Source organism: Salmo salar, chromosome 11 (genome assembly GCF_965601325.2).
Source record: "Salmo salar chromosome 11, fSalSal1, whole genome shotgun sequence".
In the NCBI taxonomy this organism is placed as follows: domain Eukaryota; kingdom Metazoa; phylum Chordata; class Actinopteri; order Salmoniformes; family Salmonidae; genus Salmo; species Salmo salar.
The window spans coordinates 65,575,200-65,582,844 of record NC_138301.1 but is presented as its reverse complement, the minus strand read 5'-3'; the positions used below and the strand labels follow the sequence as shown (position 1 = coordinate 65,582,844).

General features: G+C 43.5%; 1 non-coding gene across 1 annotated transcript; it reads left to right on the top strand.

Moving 5' to 3' along the window:
- Positions 1–6,259: 6,259 nt before the first annotated feature.
- On the top strand, positions 6,260–6,335 carry trnat-ugu (transfer RNA threonine (anticodon UGU)). The gene has a single exon. It is a non-coding gene; the product is annotated as a tRNA-Thr (tRNA).
- Positions 6,336–7,645: the final 1,310 nt, after the last annotated feature.

Here is a 7,645-nt window from a genome sequence, read left to right as displayed (position 1 = left end):
CTCCCTCGCCCTCCATTTGGCAAATCTGACCATAATTCTATCCTCCTGATTCCTGCTTACAAGCAAAAACTAAAGCAGGAAGCGGAAGTTACTTCATAAATTAAAAAAAGGTGGCTTTGACATCATTGAGGAGTACACCACATCAGTCACTGTGTCATGCCCTGACCTTAGAGAGCATTTTTTATTCTCTATTTTGTTAGGTCAGGGTGTGACTTGGGTGGGCATATCTACGTTTCTCTTTCTATGTTGGCCTGGTATGTTTCCCAATCAGAGGCAGCTGTTTATCGTTGTCTCTGATTGGGGATCATACTTAGGCAGCCCTTTTTCCCACCTGTGATTGTGGGATCTTGTTTGTGTGTAGTTGCTTTCTGCACTGCATGTAGCATTATGTTCGTTTTCTAAATTATTTGTATTTTTTTCCGGTGTCATTTTTAATAAGAGTAAAATGTACCCCTATCGCGCTGCACCTTGGTCTCATTCCAACAACGAGCGTGACACACTGGCTTCAACAATAAGGGCATCGACGACGTCATCCCCACAGTGACCGTACGTACATACCCCAACCAGAAGCCATGGATTACAGGCAACATCCGCACATCGAGCTAAAGGGTAGAGCTGCCGCTTTTTTAGGAGCGGGAAGCTTATAAGAAATCCCACTATGCCCTCCGACGAACCATCAAACAGGCAAAGTCTCAATACAGGACTAAGATCGAATCGTACATAACCAGTCAGCTTTTGTGGTCTGAGAGTAACTTGGCTGAGGGTGAATCAGCATACCAACTGTAGTGAATAATAGTTCCAGTGAAAATGTAATGCTGCAATACGTGTTTTCTGAGAAAAGGGGAAGTCACAGGCCTGAGGAAGACGCTGTAACCACACACTGTAGTCACGACAACCCAGCCCCGAGATCAGCTGGACACAAAGACAACAGGGTTCCTGAGATCAGACGCCTACTGTAAGGACTGAAGGTTACAGCATCAAACCGCTGTCATACACACCACCTGCATGCACACACACACACACACACACACACACACACACACACACACACACACACACACACACACACACACACACACACACACACACACACACACACACACACACACACACACATTCCTAACCCTATTTCAACCGATCTGTCATGGCAGGCAAGCTTCAACACAACTCAGGGTGCAGGAGGTTTTACCAGCAGAGAAAGACAAACAGATCACTTATGAAGAGAACCATTCTGCCAGGTAAAGACATAGTCTGTGTCCCCTGCTCCTTATGTAGTGGTCCCCTCTTCTCCTACGTAGTGGTCCCCTGTTCCCTATGTAATGGTCCCCTGTTCCCTATGTAGTGGTCCCCTGTTCCCTATGTAGTGGTCCCCTGTTCCCTATGTAGTGGTCCCCTGTTATCCTACGTAGTGGTCCCCTGTTCCCTATGTAATGGTCCCTTTGTTCCCTATGTAGTCGTCCCCTGTTCCCTATGTAGTGGTCCCCTTGTTCCCTATGTAGTGGTCCCCTGTTCCCTATGTAATGGTCCCTTTGTTCCCTATGTAGTGGTCCCCTGTTCCCTATGTAGTGGTCCCCTGTTCCCTATGTAGTGGTCCCCTGTTCCCTATGTAATGGTCCCCTGTTCCCTATGTAGTGGTCCCCTGTTCCCTATGTAATGGTCCCCTTGTTCCCTATGTAGTGGTCCCCTGCTCCATATGTAATGGTCCCCTTGTTCCCTATGTAGTGGTCCCCTGTTCCCTATGTAATGGTCCCCTTGTTCCCTATGTAGTGGTCCCCTGTTCCCTATGTAGTGGTCCCCTGTTCCCTATGTAGTGGTCCCCTGTTCCCTATGTAATGGTCCCCTGTTCCCTATGTAGTGGTCCCCTGTTCCCTATGTAATGGTCCCCTTGTTCCCTATGTAGTGGTCCCCTGCTCCATATGTAATGGTCCCCTTGTTCCCTATGTAGTGGTCCCCTGTTCCCTATGTAATGGTCCCCTTGTTCCCTATGTAGTGGTCTGCTGTTCCCTATGTAGTGGTCCACTGTTCCCTATGTAGTGGTCCCCCTGTTCCCTATGTAGTGGTCCCCCTGTTCCATATGTAGTGGTCCCCTGTTCCCTATGTAGTGGTCCCCTGTTCCTTAAAACCTGACATGGTTTTATCTGCGTGTCTGTCAGACAGCAGAGCTGTAGAGCACCAAGGTTCAGGTGTGTCAACAAACAGGCTGGTTAGACTGGATCCTCAGACCAGCAGTCTAGACTCTACATTGATGCTCATCAGACAGACAGCTAAAGATAACTCTGGTTACTCGCCCCGTGTTTCAGTCTAAAGATAACTCTGGTTGCTCTCCCCATGTTTCAGTCTAAAGATAACTCTGGTTACTCACCTCGTGTTTCAGTCTAAAGATAACTCTGGTTACTCGCCCCGTGTTTCAGTCTAAAGAAAACTCTGGTTACTCGCCCCGTGTTTCAGTCTAAAGATAACTCTGGTTACTCGCCCTGTGTTTCAGTCTAAAGATAACTCTGGTTACTCGCCCCGTGTTTCAGTCTAAAGATAACTCTGGTTACTCGCCCCGTGTTTCAGTCTAAAGATAACTCTAGTTACTTGCCCCGTGTTTCAGTCTAAAGATAACTCTGGTTACTCGCCCCGTGTTTCAGTCTAAAGATAACTCTGGTTACTCTCCCTGTGTTTCAGTCTAAAGATAACTCTGGTTACTCGCCCAGTGTTTCAGTCTGAAGATAACTCTGGTTATTCTCCCCGTGTTTCAGTCTAAAGATAACTCTGGTTACTCTCCCCGTGTTTCAGTCTAAAGATAACTCTGGTTACTCGCCCAGTGTTTCAGTCTGAAGATAACTGTGGTTACTCGCTCCGTGTTTCAGTCTAAAGATAACTCTGGTTACTCGCCCCGTGTTTCATTCTAAAGATAACTCTGGTTACTCGCCCCGTGTTTCAGTCTAAAGATAACTCTGGTTACTCGCTCCGTGTTTCAGTCTAAAGATAACTCTGGTTACTCTCCCTGATTGACACTCTCTCTCTCTTCCTGGCCTGTCTTCATACTTCCTCATCTGACATCACTGTTCCTGGCCTGTCTTCATACTATTTATCTAACATCTCTGTTCCTGGCCTGTCTTCATACTATTTATCTAACATCTCTGTTCCTGGCCTGGCTTTATACTTCCTCACCTGACATCACTGTTCCTGGCCTGTCTCCTTCCTTATTCATCTGACATCTCTGTTCGTCTTGCCATTGATAAAATGCAATTGTGTTCTTTGTCCGTGGCTTATGTCTGTCCATACCATAACCCCACCGCCACCATGGGTCCCTCTGTTCCCAACGTTGACATCAGCAAATCACTCACCCATACGATGCCATAAACGTGGTCTGCGGTTGTAATGCCGGTTGGACGTTCTGCCAAATTCTCAAAAACAATGTTGGAGGCGGCTTATGATAGAGAAATTAACATTAAATTCTCTGGCAACAGCTCTGGTGGACATTTCTGTATTCAGCATGCCAATTGCACCTTCCCTCAAAACTTGAGACGTCTGTGGCATTGTGTTGTGTGACAAAACTGCACATTTTAGTGTGGCCTTTTATTGTCCCCAGCGCAAGGTATTTGTATTTGTATTTGTTATGGATCCCCATTAGTCCCTGCCAAGGCAGCAGCTACTCTTCCTGGGGTTTATTATGGATCCCCATTAGTTCCTGCCAAGGCAGCAGCTACTCTTCCTGGGGTTTATTATGGATCCCGTTAGTTCCTGCCAAGGCAGCAGCTACTCTTCCTGGGGTTTATTATGGATCCCCATTAGTTCCTGCCAAGGCAGCAGCTACTCTTCCTGTGGTTTATTATGGGTCCCCATTAGTTCCTGCCAAGGCAGCAGCTACTCTTCCTATGGTTTATTATGGATCCCCATTAGTTCCTGCCAAGGCAGCAGCTACTCTTCCTGTGGTTTATTATGGATCCCTATTAGTTCCTGTCAAGGCAACAGCTACTCTTCCTGGGGTTTATTATGGATCCCCATGAGTTCCTGCCAAGGCAGCAGCTACTCTTCCTGGGGTTTATTATGGATCTCCATTAGTTCCTGCCAAGGCAGCAGCTACTCTTCCTAGGGTTTATTATGGATCCCCATTAGTTCTTGCCAAGGCAGCAGCTACTCTTCCTGGGGGTACAGAAATATTGAGGCAGTTTTTTAAATGTTTAAAACATTACAATACATTCATTACAGATTTCACAACACACCAAGGCCCCTACTCCACTACCACACATCTACAACACAAAATCCATGTGTACGTGTATGTTATCGTCTGTCTGTCTGTCTCTGTCTGTCTGTCTGTCTGTCTGTCTGTCTGTCTGTCTGTCTGTCTGTCTGTCTGTCTGTCTGTCTGTCTGTCTGTCTGTCTGTCTGTCTGTCTGTCTGTCTGTCTGTCTGTCTGTCTGTCTGTCTGTCTGTCTGTCTGTCTGTCTGTCTGTCTGTCTGTCTGTCTGTCTGTGTCAAAACCTCAAAAGTGGTTTAGGCATCGTTGTGGACTTAAAACATCCAAATTGTGGTTTTTCAACAACAACAAAAAAACAACAACAAAAAAGATTTTGAGAGACAAAAACCTGAAAAAAACAATAATCTGAAACCTGAAAAAACTATAATCTGAAACCTGAAAAAACAATAATCTGAAACCTGAAAAAACAATAATCTGAAACCTGAAAAAACAATAATCTGAAACCTGAAAAAACAATAATCTGAAACCTGAAAGAACAATAATCTCAAACCTGAAAGAACAATAATCTGAAACCTGAAAGAACAATAATCTGAAACCTGAAATAACAATAATCTGAAACCTGAAAGAACAATAATCTGAAACCTGAAAAAAACAAAACAGAGAAAAAGGAATTTGGCTAAAAATAAAATGTTATAGGGCCCTAATTATGTAGAAACCTAATATTACACAAATTACTTTGTAATTTCAATGACAGGTATTCAAATCAACGTCTCAGTTTTTATAATGAACTAGTCTTTACAGGGTTATATATATATATATATATTCGTTTCTACAGCACAGCATGTGCTTCAGAAGCAGATAGAACTGAACTGAACACATACAGATCCAACAGAGGCTGCATCTCAACTTATAAAAACAAATATCCATTTTTAAGGTGCTCCTAAAATTGTATGTTGTGCTCCTAACTTTTGTAAGTTGGGAGCACCAGTGCTACCGATGTAAAATGTAAATTTAAAGCCCTGGATGTGGTGAGTATGTGTGTATGCATATTTGCATTCCATTCAGTTCATGATTATTCCAGTTTACTTTTTAATAAACAATGAGCTCAAACATTTGACTGATGGATCATTCGCCTGCATTGTTTAATTAATACAAGCACTTCTTCCACTAGGAGTCATTCCGGTTTGGAGATAACCCAAAACAAACTGTGATAATTCCACTGAAACTGTCCTACACGAGACAATGGGATATCTAACTCAGACAGGACACCACTTGCAAAGAGAACAAATATTGCAGAATGTGAGTTGTAAATCCAAAAGAGTGTGAGATGAGCCAATCTGATAATGATAATTGCAGGGTTTCTCTCCTACCCCGCGGCAAAACAGAGCATGCAATCTAAGGAGCGATAGAGACATCATGAATCAGCACTGTTCACCGTCATCTTCCTCTCTCTAGACATCTTCATCACGCCATCCGTGTTGAGGAGAGCGTGTTTTGGTGGTAGGCATATCAAGTCGTACAAATTACCTTTTCTTTACCAATTTTTTTATTTTTATTTGAGATGTTTGAGATATTTTATTTATCTTAGTAACTAGAATCAAGAATGTTAGCTATTTTTTACAAGCAGCGACTAGGGCTTTGCCCTTTCAGGAATAGTTTTCTTCAACCCCTATCAAGCCTCAAGGTGACAGCTAACGTTTTAAAACGTCTAGGCGTATTTTGTATTACTGGTTAATACGAGATAATAATATGAGATTGGCTAGCTAGCTCGTTACAGTTAGTTTTCTCGTCATGAATGGACGAGGGAGAGCAGCCGCCTTGTGAATGGTTATGTGAAATTACAATATTTTCTGTGTGTGAGTGGATGACACAGACCAACAATACCAACACGTTGGGTCTAGACTGCGACCTGCGCCGCTGACGACCCAATCTGCACCCATCGTCCATAACAAACAGGGCTGGCATATGGTGCTGCACTATAGTGCTGTAACATGGTGCTGTAACGTGGTGCTGTAACATGGTGCTGTAATATGGTGCTGTAACGTGGTGCTGTAACATGGTGCTGTAATAGGTCCCGTGTGGCTCAGTTGGTAGAGCATGGTGTTTGTAACGCCAGGGTTGTGGGTTTGATTCTCACGGGGGACCACTACGGGGAAAAAAATGTATGAAATGTATGCATTCACTACTGTAAGTCGCTCTGGATAAGAGCGTCTGCTAAATGACTAAAATGTAAAAATGTAACATGGTGCTGTAACATAGTTCTGTAACGTGGTGCTGTAATATTCCCTGTGGCTCAGTTGGTAGAGCATGGTGTGTGCAACGCCAGGGTTGTGGGTTTGATTCCCACGGGGGGCCAGTACAAAAAAAAGAATGTATGAAATGTATGCATTCACTACAGTAAGTCGCTCTGGATAAGAGTGTCTGCTAAATGACTCAAATGTAAATGTAATATGGTGCTGTAATAGGTCCCGTGTGGCTCAGTTGGTAGAGCATGGTGTTTGCAACACCAGGGTTGTGGGTTCGATTCCCATGGGGGACCAGTACGGAAAGAAAAAAACAAATTTATGAAATGTATGCGTTCACTACTGTAAGTCGCTCTGGATAAGAGCATCTGCTAAATGACTAAAATGTAAAAATGTAACATGGTGCTGTAACACGGTGTAATTGTAGGATCAGAAATGATTGTGAACATTTAAAAAGAATTGATCGTGAACAGATTGTAGATAAGACATACGAGAATGAGCATTACATATCATCTAAGGATATGTTTTTGAAATAGTTCATTTTTGGAGAAATACGGATCCATAAAGTATCAGGTAATGACTACAGACGAGTGGCTTCGTTCCTGCCAAAGTATAAAGGCGTTATATTCGTCAGGGTTTCTACATCAGCCTCACTGTCGACTAGACAGAATACATCAGCCTCACTGTCGACTAGACAGAATACATCAGCCTCACTGTCGACTAGACAGAATACATCAGCCTCACTGTCGACTAGACAGAGTACTAGATTAAAGGGTAAAATAGCATCTCCGTGGTAATGCCGGGCTACTGTCAGCAAGCTAGATTCGTAGTGCTAGATTACATTGTACACTAGCGCGCTGACACACACAGTCAGATGGCTCAATCCTCTTAACCTGTTGGGTCTAGGGGGCAGCATTTGCACGTCTGGATAAAAAAAATGTACCCGATTTAATCTGGTTACTAATCCTACCCAGTAACTAGAATATGCATATACTTATTATATATGGATAGAAAACACTCTAAAGTTTCTAAAACTGTTTGAATGGTGTCTGTGAGTATAACAGAACTCATTTGGCAGGCAAAACCCTGAGACATTTTCTGACAGGAAGTGGATACCTGATGTGTTGTATTGACTTTAAACCTATCCCATTGAAAAACACAGGGGCTTAGGAATATTTTGGCACTTCCTATTGCTTCCACTAGATGTCACCAG